Here is an 18770-nt window from a genome sequence, read left to right on the forward strand (position 1 = left end):
ACAGCACTGTGTGCTTCAGTATGTTGACAAGCTTCACGGAGATGCTAATTTTCCTTTCCAGCTCGATTTGGCACCTGCCCCACAGTGCCAAAACAGTGCCAGAGTTACTGACCATGGTATTACTGTGTTTAACTGACCAGCCAACTGGCCTGACCTGAACCCCACAGAGAATCTTGGTTGTATTGTCAAGAGGAAGGTGGGCTTCCATAACACCTCAACAGTGCCACAGGCTCATCACCTCCATGCCACGCCCCATTGATGAAATAATTTCTTCAAAAGTATAGCCCAGACCAAGTACTAGTAACTGCATACTATTACATACTATTACCTATCTTTCTCCCCTTTGATCAATTTCTATCAAAAAATACCAATCATAAGTCAAATTTAATTCAGAAGTAACCAGGTGTATATAGCTGTATAGTCCTGATTTGATGTATTCAATACGTACACAGAGGAGCAGCGAGGAAGTCAAGCTGGCATCTGCATACATTAGAATTGTAGATGTATCTGGCTGAGCATATAGCGGCTGTTATCCATACAGATCACATCATAAAAAAAAGTGCCATAGTGTCATGGATGGGCTCATGGGAGGACAGATCTGCACACATCAAGGGACTATAGACAGATGGTGGCCACCATGAACGGCTAGAGTAAATTGTGAAAATAACCTTGCGTATATGATAATTTGCTTGGTTCAATGAGATGTGTCCTTGAGGAGAGGCAAAGTGTTTTTGGACTATGAAATAGAGGAATGGAAGCGCCTGCAGGGATCCGTTTAGTGGCTCTTAGATGGGTGCTCTTTGGGTGATACAGGTAAAACTATATAGACAAAAGGTATTCTTCCTCCAAGGTCCTGTTATTTGTTTGCCTCGCTCGTCATCAAATAAACTATTTGGTTTTTCGCCAAGGACGGAGTGCCTTGGACTCAATTTATACACTTGGAGGAAGGATATACCTTTTGTCTAAATATGTTTTCGGACTATTTCACTGTTTTAGATAATTGATGGATATAGTTTCAAACTGGCAAAAGTGATTCTCCAAAGAGTTTATTGAAAAACTGTTTGTGGTTTGACCCTGTATCTGACAGCTACTCAGAACTGATTTGGTATGCAAAACTCAACACTGAAAGAAGAGTTAACATACAAAAAAAAGCTAAAACGGTTGCCATGATGGAAACTAGAGTTTCAGAGGGCATAAGAGAGCATAAGAGTTTCATAGAGGCAGGGAGTTTCAGAATGCCATATTATTCTTCATATGAGTCAGTATTGGAGCTCTGCAAATTCAGAGGCTGTGGCCTAATTTGCTCTTTGAAAATGAGGAGAATTGTTTCAGAACACAGTAACCATTCTGCACTAGCAGACATGTTACACAGTATCTACAAAGTCAGCCGTGTCAACGCCGTTGTTCTGAACCCATAGCTTTGCGTTACAGTTCACTCGGGTCACTAGTTTGCAGCACAAGATGGAACTGTCCAAAGTTACAGTATGTAACTGTTTTACAAATACGTTTTTCATGAAATGGTGCAGCGGGCTGCACGCTTGGCATGTAATTGAAATAGTGTTTGTTATGTCTGCTTAAATGTTCTCCTCGAAGAGATCAAGTTTAAATCACCGTGCAGAATGCACTTGAATGCACTCATCTAGATGATGCCAACGGGGGGTTGTTTATAATCCACCGTGTTTTGTGACCACCCTAAGAGCCTGCACACAAACACTTGATTAGTCGGCTGCGAGGCCCGCCATGACACGTGGCCATGGCAAAGCGATTAGTGCTGATTTGCAGTGTGATCTACACAGCGTGGGGCTATAGAGAGAACACTTATTTACTCAGTTTCATTTGCACTTAACATAAGCAGGTTGAGAACGTTCACCGGCAACCTGATGTTCGAAGCAACTAAAAGAAACATAATAGCATTTGACAGATTGGATTGGGTATACAAAACAATCGAGCATCACCAAGAGCACTCAAACCCCCTCTCTCTTTCAAGACTCTACAGTGTTTAGAAAGCAGTGTGATAGTAACGGGGTCCATGATTTGTTTACATGCTGTCTTTTATCTTCTTAAGTGCTCGTCAAACGGCATCTTTCTTTCATTGGTCTTTGTGTGCATTGTCCTTTCCAGCCTCCCCCATGTGGAAAAGATTGAACATCAAAGCGGGGATTTTGTCCACATTTGAATGACGGCCCTGTTAATCGCAGAGACAGGGGAATCAGATTGATATAGCAGCTTTACTGACTATATATGGGTTTGAACTGATCTCTCACACACAGTGGTCTCAGCATAATCTGCCAGCACCTTCTGCGGGCCTTCGCCAACAAAGCAAAGCCCCGCAGAGTTCTGAACCTGCCTCAAAACCTTCATTCGGCGAACCCAGCAGAGCAGATAGTTCTGAACCTGCTTCAAAATGTTCATTCGGCGAACCCAGCAGGGTATGAGCATCACTACCTGCAGGCTGCTGGTCTTCCACAATATTTATTTTATCTTGTTACATTTATGGTGCACAACAGGGCATCATCCCACTGTGTCGGCAAAACAATATTTGTTCCCCCACTGGGCACTGTGGGCAGCTAATCTGGTCTCTACTTTTCTCAAGCTTAAAAATAGCCTCCTCTTCCTTGAGTAGCCCATTGATATAGCCTCATAATTGTGTTACTCTGTCCGTCGGGTGTATTGATTGAAGTCCAGCTTGTAACTAGAGGCAATTTGTCTTGCGACTGCAGATCGCATTTACTATGAAAACCCCTTTTGGTGTTAGTATTACGTTACGCTTTAGCTATTGATCTACAAGCTAGCAGATCTACAAGCTACGAACTTGTAGGTCTGCTATTTTTGAAAAATCGAAGAACGACTGACTAAGTAGAAACATGGCCTTTTCAGAAAACTGTCAGGATGTAGAAGACATTTTTAGAATCTGATCTCAGGTAAAAATGGGTCAATGTGATGACAGCAGTGGTTCCCAAACTTGTTTATCCCGTGACCCAAAACAGAATTTAAGATGTTTGTCCGGGGACCCCTAGTGAAAATAGCCGATCTACAAGCACACAACGTGCCAAGTTGTGAGCTTGTAGATCGGCTATTTTCACTACTTCTTAAATATTTTTTCTACTTTTTGGAATTTCTTCGATTGTTCTTTTATTTCTTCCTAAAATTACTGAAAAAAAAGAACTGAATTTTGTTTTTAATTCACCAAAAGCTTTTCTTTTTTGGGAATGTTTTTTGGGAAGGTCGGCTAGAGGCAAAAAGTGTGTGGTTGCCTAGAGACGAGGCAGCCAATCAGGACAATAGGTTGTCAGTATACAGCCAATGAGAAACATATAGGTCTCAACTACATCAAGTGGGCACTGCAGAGAGAACATTGTCCAGCTGTGCTTACACAGCAGCTGGTAAAAAATAAGGAGACCCATAATAATGTGTCCACGACCCACAAATGTGTGTTTGGGAAACAGTGCAATAGAGCATGGGAATCACAAACTACCTCCAATGTGAGCTTGTGCATCGAGCCTATTGGTCGAGCCAGCCAGATATACAGTATGGGCCCAATCTTTAAGTACACTTGGGCACAAGTCGACATCAGTGCATTTCAATGATTCTGGCTTATTGAATTCAATTAAGGCCTTTCAACATTTTCCAAACATAGGAAAATGGGACCTGCATAATGTAATAATATTTTTGGTCACAAACTCTTCCTTTTTTCTTTTAGTATTCCTCCTATAAGCACCAGTTGGTTTGAAGGACACGAGAAGGGGTTCCCCTTTGTTTTCCTCATTTTGTTTGTTTTCTCTCCTGGCAATGTGCTGATCTGATGACTCATATCCGCAGTACACAGCCAAAGGAAGTTATAGCCACTCATTTGCATGCGGTGCAAGCACTGCAGGGACTTAATGAATGAAGGCAGGCTAATTAGGTCGGTGTCATTCTCTTTTGTAAGTTCAAAGTAATCTATCTCAACAGCACAAACACACTTGACGTTATCTCTGAAATACCAAAGACAGCAGAGGATTACTCGAGTGAGACGGTAATAGAATATCAGTGCTATAACTAACTTGAGAGGCTATACACTCTTCTCAAGTCAGACGAGTTGTTCAAACATTAAGTTAAAGGGATATTTCACTCTAAAAAAAAACCCTTTGGTCATTTCCTCGTCTAGAGACTTATGTGACCACCCCAGCCATTTTTTTTTTTAATTGCTCGATTCAGTATTTTTTAGATATTTGATAATTCATTTTAGCTGCCCCGCCCCCGTCCTGTACAAGCCCATCGTAACTTCAAACTCCATTTTAACCAGTTAGATTCAATCGAAAATACCTGTCCTTTTCACACCTGCCCTCCTAATACGTGGGCGGTGTTTACCAGCTGCTGTGTAAGCACAGCTGGTCAATGTTCTCTCTGCCAGTGCTTTCACGCCCACTTGCTGTATGTTTCTCATTGGCTGTATACTGACAACCTATCGTCCTGATTGGCTGCCTCGTCTCTATAGGCAGCCACACACTTTTTTGCCTCTAGCCGACCTCTCAGCCATGGGATATATGGCAGAAGCTGGTAATTAATTGATGACACTTTTTTCATTTCTTTTTAATTATTCTTTTGGATGAAAAGCATCGGGGAAAGAACAAGGCTCCATGAGAAATACACCTTTTTTAAATATCACTAGCAGACCTTGAAAAGGTTAATGACGTTTTAATTTAATCATTTTTAGACTCTGGCCTCTGCAAAAAAAAAGAAGAAATTTCCTGCCGCCAACTGGAACAGACCTCAGCTGCCAGACTGCTATAAGTACAGTAATTCTATATTACACCCATCTTAGCTGCACTTCACTGCTTACCTGTTCATTTCAGAATGAAGTTTAGGATTGTACTGGATTGTACAAAGCGTTCCCCGGGTCTAACATGAACGTAAAATGAAGCCTGTCAGTCCTTGAATTGTAAGTCGCCATCTTTCTAGATCCGTTTGGGCCCAGCTGAGCCATTGGCTGGCCCAGACAACGAGGCGGGACTTCCCCCCCCTTCTTCTTCGTTGGTTTTTATTTTGACTCGAGTGGGTGGGGGATCCCGTTCATAGACTGTAACGGTAGCCACGCCCCTCAGAACATACGCGACTTTATGGTAAATTTTTTAAATAAATGGGAACATAATTTTCCAAAAAGAATATTATGACATTAGAAATGAGCCTTTAAACTAGTGACTGGAAGCAGAAAGTATTCATGACCATGTTTATTAAAGGTAATACAGTCTAGGTGAAGTTGGGCCCGAATACATGGAATTCTATGGGGCTATGGGGTTTTTTTGGGCCCAATGACAGCGCCACAACAGGCCATTATATGAACTTTCAGGAAAAATATCTGTCTGACTATGCCCCCCTGGTCCCATGTCAAGTTTTCGAATGTACAGTATAAAAACCTTTTGAAAATAGCAGTTCTACCCTTAATACAAGCTCACAATGCGCTGCATCGCGATGCATTGTGAGCTTGTAGATCGGCTAGTTTTAACCCATTCTGACCGGGAACCCGTTTTGGTGTTAGCATCATGTTATGCTTTAGCTATTGAAAAATAGCAGATCTACAAGCTCATAGCGCGCCACTCGGTGGCGCGCTACGAGCTTGTAGGTCTGCTATTTTTGAAAAATCGAAGAACGACTGACATTTTTTTAGAATCTGATCTCAGGTCAGAATGGGTTCATCAGACCAGTGTGTGTCCAGTGGAAACCTCGTATGAATCTGATCTCAGGTCAGAATGGGTTAATGTATGTGTGTAATTTGTAATGATAATTCAAATCTACAAAGTAAACGACAACATCTAGTGGAGTAAAAGTACAATATTTGTATAGTTAAAAGCACTGGAAGTTGGAAATACTCAAGTAAAGTACAAATACCTCAATAGTGTACTAACCCAATCTGTGACAGGAAAAGCAACATACCCCGCACTTGTGCCAAGACTTATTATTATTATTATTATTTTTAATTATTATTTAATAATAATAATAATAATCTGACGTGCACACGGTGTGCACATGGATGCGCCCTGCATGGTTATTTCATTCTTTCATTTGTCCCATATCTCTGGCATGCACCTGCACAGCGTTTCTATTGCAGCAGGTGGCAGGGATTGTGTTTTAAGTAAACATGCCTACTTTCCACCACTGTGCCTTGGGGAGAGAGATACATTTGGCTGCCCATTTACACTGGCAGCCAAATCTATAGTCTGAATCAGATCTGTGCCACATCCAGATTGGAATCTGATTTGTTTAAAAAAATAAGTCTACTGTAAATGCAAGACAGGTCACATACAAGACAAGTCTTCAGATTCCACATGTGACTGACTTGTTTGCGTCTAGACTTATTTGAACAAATCAGATTCCAATCTGGGTGTGTGACACAGATCTGATTCAGGTTAGATTTGGTCGGGCCAAAAGATCGGAATTGAGAAAGACAATCAGATTTGACTTGACGTGACTGCAGTCTAAACGGGGCCTTAGACGAGAGGTTTGTGCTGTAGCCCTGGACTAGGTGGCACTGTTGCACTTCTTACAGTAAACACTGCTTGGAAGCCAATTCCTTCCCACCGAATGACAACGCAGCTATTGATGTGATCAGTGAAATGGTGCACGACTGGATGGCTTCCAATGTGACCAGTATAATGATTTGAAATAACCGAGGCCATTACAAACGAAATGACTCAAATGGTCATTTGAGAACACATATTTATTTTAGTATTATGCAGTCACAGCCCATATACCACATTAGTTGAAAGATTAAGTGCCTCTTTAGCGTAACGTCTGAATTGAGAAAACAGTCAATATCCTGTTGGGTCTACAGTATCTGCAACAACACCTCGTTTTCTCCCTATTTTCGAAACATTTGCTATGCTAAATAAATGGTATAAATGGACTGCATACACATAGCGCTTTGCGCCAAAGCACTTTACAATTGTACTATTTTAACATGGAAAAGCAGGTCAGAACATGACAAAGTGAAAATAACGGCAAGAGATGCAGACTACTGTCTAGATGGAGAACTCTCATAGATCATTTGCACTCCAATTTGCACTCACAGTGCGACTGACGTGTGACCTTTTTGAAACTCGAATGATTGCATTTGATCACAGCGTTAGTTAGCCTTCGGAAGGCTGCCCTGTGGGGATGGGGCTGTGAAAGGATATCATAATGAAACGGTAAAACTAGACCAGGAGCTGTGATTGAGTTACTGTGTTGGGTTTAATACAGTGTGTTTAATACAGTGTGACTGTCCTATACTTCACTCCCTGCAGTGCTCTGCTCAATTTGTTGTATTTACAATGGTTCATTTCTATTTTCTGCTCATTGTGTTGGCTATATGCCCATGGTCCAAAATGATAAATGATAAATGATAAATGCTAATGTTTCTCATCCTCCGCAACAGTCCGCAATTTGCTAATGTTTCTCATCCTCCAACACTAAAACATTTTTCTCCAAAAATTTTGGAGAAAAATCCTCCGCAATCCTCCGCAATTTGCTCCGCAATCCTCCGCAACACTCCGCAATCCTCCGCAACACTCCGCAATTTGCTAATATTTCTTATCCTCCGCAACACTCAATTTTTTTTCTCCAAAAATTAAAAAAATGATGGGTTATAGCCCATCGTTTTTTGAATTTTTGGAGAAAAATCCTCCGCAATCCTCCACAACACTCCGCAATCCTCCAAAATTTCAAATAACATAACATAACTATTTGCTAGCTATAACCCATCGTTTTTTTCATTTTTGTCAAATCATCAAAAATGGCGTGCTATAGTATGCCATACGATATGGGCTATAGCCCATGGTCCAAAATGATGAGAAACGAGGATAACTTTTTTTTCCAAAATTTCAAAAAACATGGGCTATAACCCATCGTTTTTTTTATTTTTTAATTTTTGTCAAATCATCAAAAATGATGAAAAACGGCGCGCTATAGTATGCCGTACGATATAGGCTATAGCCCATGGTCCAAAATGATGAGAAAAGAGGATAACTTTTTTTTCCAATTTCCAATTTCCGCAATTTGCAATTTCCGCAATTTCCGCTATTACCCATCGTTTTTTCCGCAATTTTCAGCAAATCCTCCGCAATATTCCCCAATTTTTCCGCAACACTCCGCAATTCCTCCGCAATTTTTCCGCAACACTCCGCAATTTATCCGGAATACTCCGCAATTACTACGCCAATTTTTTCTTTTTTTAAACATTTCGCAATTTGCTAATGTTTCTCATCCTCCGCAACACCGCAATTTTTCCGGTAAATAAAACACATTGAGCAGGGCACTGCAGGGAGTTGAACCCCGTTCCGGTAAACCAGAAGTACCAGTACCAGTGCCTTAGCTTTTGTGTATTCAACTATTTGAGTAACATGTGAGCTTTATCCTCTAATTCATGGGCCTGGATTTTTTTTCTCCAAAAATTCAAAAAACGATGGGCTATACGATGGGCTATAACCCCGTACGATATGGGCTATAGCCCATGGTCCAAAATGATGAGAAACGAGGATAACATTTTTTTTCAAAATTTCAAAAAACATGGGCTATAACCCATCGTTTTTGTCATTTCGTCATTTTTTTCAAATCCTCAAAAATGATGAAAAACGGCGCGCTATAGTATGCCGTACGATATGGGCTATAGCCTATGGTCCAAAATGATGAGAAACGAGGATAACTTTTTTTTTCAAAATTAAAAAAAACATGGGCTATAACCCATCGTTATTGTCATTTCGTCATTTTTTTCAAATCCTCAAAAATGATGAAAAACGGCGCGCTATAGTATGCCGTACGATATGGGCTATAGCCCATGGTCCAAAATGATGAGAAACGAGGATAACTTTTTTTTTCAAAATTAAAAAAAACATGGGCTATAACCCATCGTTTTTGTCATTTCGTCATTTTTTTCAAATCCTCAAAAATGATGAAAAACGGCGCGCTATAGTATGCCGTACGATATGGGCTATAGCCCATGGTCCAAAATGATGAGAAACGAGGATAACTTTTTTTTTCAAAATAAAAAAAAACATGGGCTATAACCCATCGTTTTTGTCATTTCGTCATTTTTTTCAAATCCTCAAAAATGATGAAAAACGGCGCGCTATAGTATGCCGTACGATATGGGCTATAGCCCATGGTCCAAAATGATGAGAAACGAGGATAACTTTTTTTTTCAAAATTTCAAAAAACATGGGCTATAACCCATCGTTTTTGTCATTTCGTCATTTTTTTCAAATCCTCAAAAATGATGAAAAACGGCGCGCTATAGTATGCCGTACGATATGGGCTATAGCCCATGGTCCAAAATGATGAGAAACGAGGATAACTTTTTTTTTCAAAATTAAAAAAAACATGGGCTATAACCCATCGTTTTTGTCATTTCGTCATTTTTTTCAAATCCTCAAAAATGATGAAAAACGGCGCGCTATAGTATGCCGTACGATATGGGCTATAGCCCATGGTCCAAAATGATGAGAAACGAGGATAACTTTTTTTTTCAAAATTAAAAAAAACATGGGCTATAACCCATCGTTTTTGTCATTTCGTCATTTTTTTCAAATCCTCAAAAATGATGAAAAACGGTGCGCTATAGTATGCCGTACGATATGGGCTATAGCCCATGGTCCAAAATGATGAGAAACGAGGATAACATTTTTTTTCAAAATTTCAAAAAACATGGGCTATAACCCATCGTTTTTGTCATTTCGTCATTTTTTTCAAATCCTCAAAAATGATGAAAAACGGCGCGCTATAGTATGCCGTACGATATGGGCTATAGCCTATGGTCCAAAATGATGAGAAACGAGGATAACTTTTTTTTTCAAAATTAAAAAAAACATGGGCTATAACCCATCGTTATTGTCATTTCGTCATTTTTTTCAAATCCTCAAAAATGATGAAAAACGGCGCGCTATAGTATGCCGTACGATATGGGCTATAGCCCATGGTCCAAAATGATGAGAAACGAGGATAACTTTTTTTTTCAAAATTAAAAAAAACATGGGCTATAACCCATCGTTTTTGTCATTTCGTAATTTTTTTCAAATCCTCAAAAATGATGAAAAACGGCGCGCTATAGTATGCCGTACGATATGGGCTATAGCCCATGGTCCAAAATGATGAGAAACGAGGATAACTTTTTTTTTCAAAATAAAAAAAAACATGGGCTATAACCCATCGTTTTTGTCATTTCGTCATTTTTTTCAAATCCTCAAAAATGATGAAAAACGGCGCGCTATAGTATGCCGTATGATATGGGCTATAGCCCATGGTCCAAAATGATGAGAAACGAGGATAACTTTTTTTTTCAAAATTTCAAAAAACATGGGCTATAACCCATCGTTTTTGTCATTTCGTCATTTTTTTCAAATCCTCAAAAATGATGAAAAACGGCGCGCTATAGTATGCCGTACGATATGGGCTATAGCCCATGGTCCAAAATGATGAGAAACGAGGATAACTTTTTTTTTCAAAATTAAAAAAAACATGGGCTATAACCCATCGTTTTTGTCATTTCGTCATTTTTTTCAAATCCTCAAAAATGATGAAAAACGGCGCGCTATAGTATGCCGTACGATATGGGCTATAGCCCATGGTCCAAAATGATGAGAAACGAGGATAACTTTTTTTTTCAAAATTAAAAAAAACATGGGCTATAACCCATCGTTTTTGTCATTTCGTCATTTTTTTCAAATCCTCAAAAATGATGAAAAACGGTGCGCTATAGTATGCCGTACGATATGGGCTATAGCCCATGGTCCAAAATGATGAGAAACGAGGATAACGTTTTTTTTCAAAATTTCAAAAAACATGGACTATAACCCATCGTTTTTGTCATTTTGTCATTTTTTTCAAATCCTCAAAAATGATGAAAAACGGCGCGCTATAGTATGCCGTACGATATGGGCTATAGCCCATGGTCCAAAATGATGAGAAACGAGGATAACTTTTTTTTTCAAAATTAAAAAAAACATGGGCTATAACCCATCGTTTTTGTCATTTCGTCATTTTTTTCAAATCCTCAAAAATGATGAAAAACGGCGCGCTATAGTATGCCGTACGATATGGGCTATAGCCCATGGTCCAAAATGATGAGAAACGAGGATAACTTTTTTTTTCAAAATAAAAAAAAACATGGGCTATAACCCATCGTTTTTGTCATTTCGTCATTTTTTTCAAATCCTCAAAAATGATGAAAAACGGCGCGCTATAGTATGCCGTACGATATGGGCTATAGCCCATGGTCCAAAATGATGAGAAACGAGGATAACTTTTTTTTTCAAAATTAAAAAAAACATGGGCTATAACCCATCGTTTTTGTCATTTCGTCATTTTTTTCAAATCCTCAAAAATGATGAAAAACGGTGCGCTATAGTATGCCGTACGATATGGGCTATAGCCCATGGTCCAAAATGATGAGAAACGAGGATAACATTTTTTTTCAAAATTTCAAAAAACATGGGCTATAACCCATCGTTTTTGTCATTTCGTCATTTTTTTCAAATCCTCAAAAATGATGAAAAACGGCGCGCTATAGTATGCCGTACGATATGGGCTATAGCCTATGGTCCAAAATGATGAGAAACGAGGATAACTTTTTTTTTCAAAATTAAAAAAAACATGGGCTATAACCCATCGTTATTGTCATTTCGTCATTTTTTTCAAATCCTCAAAAATGATGAAAAACGGCGCGCTATAGTATGCCGTACGATATGGGCTATAGCCCATGGTCCAAAATGATGAGAAACGAGGATAACTTTTTTTTTCAAAATTAAAAAAAACATGGGCTATAACCCATCGTTTTTGTCATTTCGTCATTTTTTTCAAATCCTCAAAAATGATGAAAAACGGCGCGCTATAGTATGCCGTACGATATGGGCTATAGCCCATGGTCCAAAATGATGAGAAACGAGGATAACTTTTTTTTTCAAAATAAAAAAAAACATGGGCTATAACCCATCGTTTTTGTCATTTCGTCATTTTTTTCAAATCCTCAAAAATGATGAAAAACGGCGCGCTATAGTATGCCGTATGATATGGGCTATAGCCCATGGTCCAAAATGATGAGAAACGAGGATAACTTTTTTTTTCAAAATTTCAAAAAACATGGGCTATAACCCATCGTTTTTGTCATTTCGTCATTTTTTTCAAATCCTCAAAAATGATGAAAAACGGCGCGCTATAGTATGCCGTACGATATGGGCTATAGCCCATGGTCCAAAATGATGAGAAACGAGGATAACTTTTTTTTTCAAAATTAAAAAAAACATGGGCTATAACCCATCGTTTTTGTCATTTCGTCATTTTTTTCAAATCCTCAAAAATGATGAAAAACGGCGCGCTATAGTATGCCGTACGATATGGGCTATAGCCCATGGTCCAAAATGATGAGAAACGAGGATAACTTTTTTTTTCAAAATTAAAAAAAACATGGGCTATAACCCATCGTTTTTGTCATTTCGTCATTTTTTTCAAATCCTCAAAAATGATGAAAAACGGTGCGCTATAGTATGCCGTACGATATGGGCTATAGCCCATGGTCCAAAATGATGAGAAACGAGGATAACTTTTTTTTTCAAAATTAAAAAAAACATGGGCTATAACCCATCGTTTTTGTCATTTCGTCATTTTTTTCAAATCCTCAAAAATGATGAAAAACGGCGCGCTATAGTATGCCGTACGATATGGGCTATAGCCCATGGTCCAAAATGATGAGAAACGAGGATAACGTTTTTTTTCAAAATTTCAAAAAACATGGACTATAACCCATCGTTTTTGTCATTTTGTCATTTTTTTCAAATCCTCAAAAATGATGAAAAACGGCGCGCTATAGTATGCCGTACGATATGGGCTATAGCCCATGGTCCAAAATGATGAGAAACGAGGATAACTTTTTTTTTCAAAATTAAAAAAAACATGGGCTATAACCCATCGTTTTTGTCATTTCGTCATTTTTTTCAAATCCTCAAAAATGATGAAAAACGGCGCGCTATAGTATGCCGTACGATATGGGCTATAGCCCATGGTCCAAAATGATGAGAAACGAGGATAACTTTTTTTTTCAAAATTTCAAAAAACATGGGCTATAACCCATCGTTTTTGTCATTTCGTCATTTTTTTCAAATCCTCAAAAATGATGAAAAACGGCGCGCTATAGTATGCCGTACGATATGGGCTATAGCCCATGGTCCAAAATGATGAGAAACGAGGATAACTTTTTTTTTCAAAATTAAAAAAAAAACATGGGCTATAACCCATCGTTTTTGTCATTTCGTCATTTTTTTCAAATCCTCAAAAATGATGAAAAACGGCGCGCTATAGTATGCCGTACGATATGGGCTATAGCCCATGGTCCAAAATGATGAGAAACGAGGATAACTTATTTTTTCAAAATTAAAAAAAACATGGGCTATAACCCATCGTTTTTGTCATTTCGTCATTTTTTTCAAATCCTCAAAAATAATGAAAAACGGCGCGCTATAGTATGCCGTACGATATGGGCTATAGCCCATGGTCCAAAATGATGAGAAACGAGGATAACCTTTTTTTTCAAAATTTCAAAAAACATGGGCTATAACCCATCGTTTTTTTCATTTCGTCATTTTTTTCAAATCCTCAAAAATGATGAAAAACGGCGCGCTATAGTATGCCGTACGATATGGGCTATAGCCCATGGTCCAAAATGATGAGAAACGAGGATAACTTTTTTTTTTCAAAATTAAAAAAAAAACATGGGCTATAACCCATCGTTTTTGTCATTTCGTCATTTTTTTCAAATCCTCAAAAATGATGAAAAACGGCGCGCTATAGTATGCCGTACGATATGGGCTATAGCCCATGGTCCAAAATGATGAGAAACGAGGATAACTTTTTTTTTCAAAATTTCAAAAAACATGGGCTATAACCCATCGTTTTTGTCATTTCGTCATTTTTTTCAAATCCTCAAAAATGATGAAAAACGGCGCGCTATAGTATGCCGTACGATATGGGCTATAGCCCATGGTCCAAAATGATGAGAAACGAGGATAACTTTTTTTTTCAAAATTTCAAAAAACATGGGCTATAACCCATCGTTTTTGTCATTTCGTCATTTTTTTCAAATCCTCAAAAATGATGAAAAACGGCGCGCTATAGTATGCCGTACGATATGGGCTATAGCCCATGGTCCAAAATGATGAGAAACGAGGATAACTTTTTTTTTCAAAATTAAAAAAAAAACATGGGCTATAACCCATCGTTTTTGTCATTTCGTCATTTTTTTCAAATCCTCAAAAATGATGAAAAACGGCGCGCTATAGTATGCCGTACGATATGGGCTATAGCCCATGGTCCAAAATGATGAGAAACGAGGATAACTTTTTTTTTCAAAATTAAAAAAAACATGGGCTATAACCCATCGTTTTTGTCATTTCGTCATTTTTTTCAAATCCTCAAAAATAATGAAAAACGGCGCGCTATAGTATGCCGTACGATATGGGCTATAGCCCATGGTCCAAAATGATGAGAAACGAGGATAACTTTTTTTTTCAAAATTTCAAAAAACATGGGCTATAACCCATCGTTTTTGTCATTTCGTCATTTTTTTCAAATCCTCAAAAATGATGAAAAACGGCGCGCTATAGTATGCCGTACGATATGGGCTATAGCCCATGGTCCAAAATGATGAGAAACGAGGATAACTTTTTTTTTCAAAATTAAAAAAAAAACATGGGCTATAACCCATCGTTTTTGTCATTTCGTCATTTTTTTCAAATCCTCAAAAATGATGAAAAACGGCGCGCTATAGTATGCCGTACGATATGGGCTATAGCCCATGGTCCAAAATGATGAGAAACGAGGATAACTTTTTTTTTCAAAATTTCAAAAAACATGGGCTATAACCCATCGTTTTTGTCATTTCGTCATTTTTTTCAAATCCTCAAAAATGATGAAAAACGGCGCGCTATAGTATGCCGTACGATATGGGCTATAGCCCATGGTCCAAAATGATGAGAAACGAGGATAACTTGTTTTTCCAAAATTTCAAAAAACATGGGCTATAACCCATCGTGTTATAGTATGCCGTACGATATGGGCTCTGACTCATGCATCTTTCTATTCCCCAGAGAAATGTATAGCTAATCATGGTGAACAGAATCTAACGAGATCATCAGCTATGCAGAGTGTAAGAAGAAAAAAGATGTGGGGTGAGTGGGTATACTATAAGCTAATTATATCCCTGACTTGCCAAATGGCCCGTGGGCTGTACCGACTTGTGTGTGTCTGTCTGTCTTCACATCAATTTACAATTTGAATTTAGGCATTTAGCAGACACTCGTAATCCAGAGCGACTTTACAGTTCTACAATTACACAACATCCCATTGTGAATGATGCATCGTGAGCTTGAATATCTGCTATTTTAGAAAATAAATAAATAAACTACAGGAAAAAACATATCCCCTGTAATAACACGCCCAGAATAGGAAGGCTATATGTTTTAAAGTCACGAGTCTGAGTCTGTAAAGCGTCGATATAAAATCTGATGAATCTGCAAAAAACATTCAGTGGTGGAGAGAATATGAATAAAATAGGTTAATGCCAATCCCTAGAACACCAAATGACGCCCCTTACAGCAGGGGTTCAGATGGTTTCAGAAGCAGGTGTGTCAATTGCTACCGAGAGTACAGACGGAGGGCATAATGGCTTCAATGCATCTTTTGCAGCAGCCTCCACAGATAGTTAATTCTAACAAAGACGTGACTGCCAAGATGCATTACAGATGCTGGATTGTGTGTTTGCAATCCAGGCATATATTTATCCCATATTTATCATGTTTTCATATTGGATATATATCCCACAGCATAGTTTCATCGCATACATTTCAAATAGCATTATATCTAAGGGGGGCTGCATGCTATCACTGATCCTTGGCTTTAACAAGCGTGCATTGTATATGGGGTGTGTGTGCATGCATGTAATGCTTTGGCCACATACTGTAGATTCTACAATAGGATTAATAGCGTCTGTCCTCAAGTGTGACAGCTTTCATGCGACCCGCAACGGTCAATCAAGCTCCATTGAAAGGAGGTTTGTGACGGGGGCGGGCCAATATTCGGCAGAGATCCAGAAAGACGGCGGGGGCGCACGTACAGTTCAATCAACTGTCGCCCGGCCTTTGACGCATAATGCCAAGGGCATGCGTATTAATAAAGCATTAGTGTGAGAAGTAACGAGACGTGTGTTTGGGGCTTGAAACACATTTAGGCCGCAGATATGAGTTTTAAGATGTATTTATGAGCCTTTGGTCTGGAATAAATTAACGACATGAAAGACGCTGTAATCTCTTCTATCATGTGAGCTGTCTCCAGCTACATTGGCACAAGGCTAGGTGAGACTAAGGGATAAGAAAGGTAAAATGGTTTTAATCATCTCTTGGGATTTGGAAAGTGCCAACTGGAACCGAAACTGGTTCTTTAGAGCGATGGATTTTTGGTTCCAGAAAAAAACTTTGAGGTTCAAGTTCTTCGATATAAAGGTAGGCCTATACATTACTACTTATACTAGGGATGTGAAAAATAAAATATATATTTCTGTTATCCATCCACACAAATGTTGCCTCAATCAGACTAATGATAATCCTAATTATCGATTAATTAGACCCATCCATAATTTATTTATATTATACTCTGTCGCAACTCGCGACAAGTGCCGTGAAATACTTTAATATTTGAGTAATTCCACGAGACTGAAATATTCCTCAAAACGGCCCGATTTGACAACATGACTAACCGGAATACGACCAAACAACATATGGAAAGCCAATAAGAAAAGAGTTTCTAAACACTTCTCGCCTGTCATGCCCCCCCAACACCATACACACAGAGAGAGAGAGAGAGAGAGAGAGAGAGAGAGAGAGAGAGAGAGAGAGAGAGAGAGAGAGAGAGAGAGAGAGAGAGAGAGAGAGAGAGAGAGAGAGAGAGAGAGAGAAAGAAAGAAAGAAAGAGTAATCAGAGAGAACAATTGGGAGAAAGCAGACAGCTGGAGGGGATCGTAATAGTATTTACTGTTACCTGATAGCAAAAACTGATTTAACTGAATCTCCCCATAATCTCTCTGTGAGTCATAGACAAACATTTCACGACCAGAATATGCATGAAGGGGGCTCTGTCTTCGTCAACAGAACTGATAGATGCTGATAATAATCGTGTTGATGAATGTGCCCTGAATTATACTCTGGCTCACAGCCCAGCTCATCTCAGCGGCATTGCCAGGAGTTACGGTTGCTACAGTAATTCTTCGTTTCAAGGTGAGGCTTTTATTCTTTATTCAGATCCCCAATAGCTTCCGCATGCAGTCACTAGTCTTCTAAGTCTAAATCTAAGTTACACTGTTAAATGATGGGGTTTTCATGTCGTCTGCTATCCCTTATAAATCCCTTCCCTATGCATGCAATTACACACACATGCACACATGCATGCCATGCACACACACACACACACACACACACACACACACACACACACACACAGATGTGCTATGCACACTCACACACTACACAGTGCACATGGACAAATTTAGAAGCAAGTGTGCTGTGCAGGGCAGGAATTTCGGCCTTCTGTTTGGCCTTCTGCCCCTCAAACTATGATTATGGCTACTACACATGGTTGTTGATGCCCCACCCACATTACACCACCTGTTTTCAACATTTTTGTCTTGAACTTTTGACTCAGATGTTTCTACAAATCCTATATTAAAATGAGGCCACATCACTGACTCAGACATAAACATAAACAAACACGGAGTAGGACGAAGGCTCTACGCGCTCCTCACTGGCAGGTGAGCCAGTAGGATACAGCAGTTACAACCAGTAAGACGCGCAAACGCGGGAAGCGAACGCACCTCGTACATATTTGGGTTTTGGACGTATAGCTGCTTTGGGGACTCCTTATATGGTTATGGCTGAGTCATGGTGACGTAATCACTCAGCTCCATATATGGGCACAAAAGCGGGACAGACAGACACACAGACAGACATGATCTGCTAAGTCTCATAGTAAGTGCTCACTGCGTTCGCAATCACTGCGTTCGCAACAAAGAAATGTGTGTGGGCAGGAATCAATTGGCATAATTGCGACCATACTGTAGGTCGCAGGTTACTATGAAAACCTGCAAAACCTGCCAGTCAGTCACACGTGTCAGTCAGTCCGTCAGTCACGCCTCGTGACACGCGCCATATATGGCCAATACATAATTCATTCCATATGTTGATCTGACCTCATCTGACCTAATCTGATCTCATCAAACCCTGTACATTCAAGACATGCTGCCCCTGCTGCATGCCACCCTTAGATCTCCATGTATGGAGCTGACCTGTTCTGACATTGTTGATATATGTTGATCTGACCTCATCAAACCCTGTATACTCAAGACACGCTCCATATATGGCCAGTACATACTTCATTCCACATGTTGATCTGACAACCCCATGCCAAAGCGCCAGCGATCGCCCAGCAGTCTGCCATCACCTATAGGCGCTTGCGTGCTCGTCAATTTCGCCCTCAGGCGTCTTACTGGTGACTACATTTGGGAGATAATAGGGTGTAAAAAATAATTGTCTACTCTAAATAAATAAATAAAAAACGCAAACTTTGAACAGTCGTGACTCATGCCCTGTTTCACTGATAGCCATGAAACTTCATTATGTCTCCTCATGAGTAGCCTGGCCTAGCCAGCGTGCTTTCTAGTCTAGAGTGCACGGCGGGCGTGCTTGGAACAAGCGCTGGAGAATATTGGTTCACCGATCAGAGCC

The sequence above is a fragment of the Protomyctophum bolini genome, assembly GCF_963924005.1.
Source record: "Protomyctophum bolini genome assembly, chromosome: 17".
Lineage (NCBI taxonomy): Eukaryota > Metazoa > Chordata > Actinopteri > Myctophiformes > Myctophidae > Protomyctophum > Protomyctophum bolini.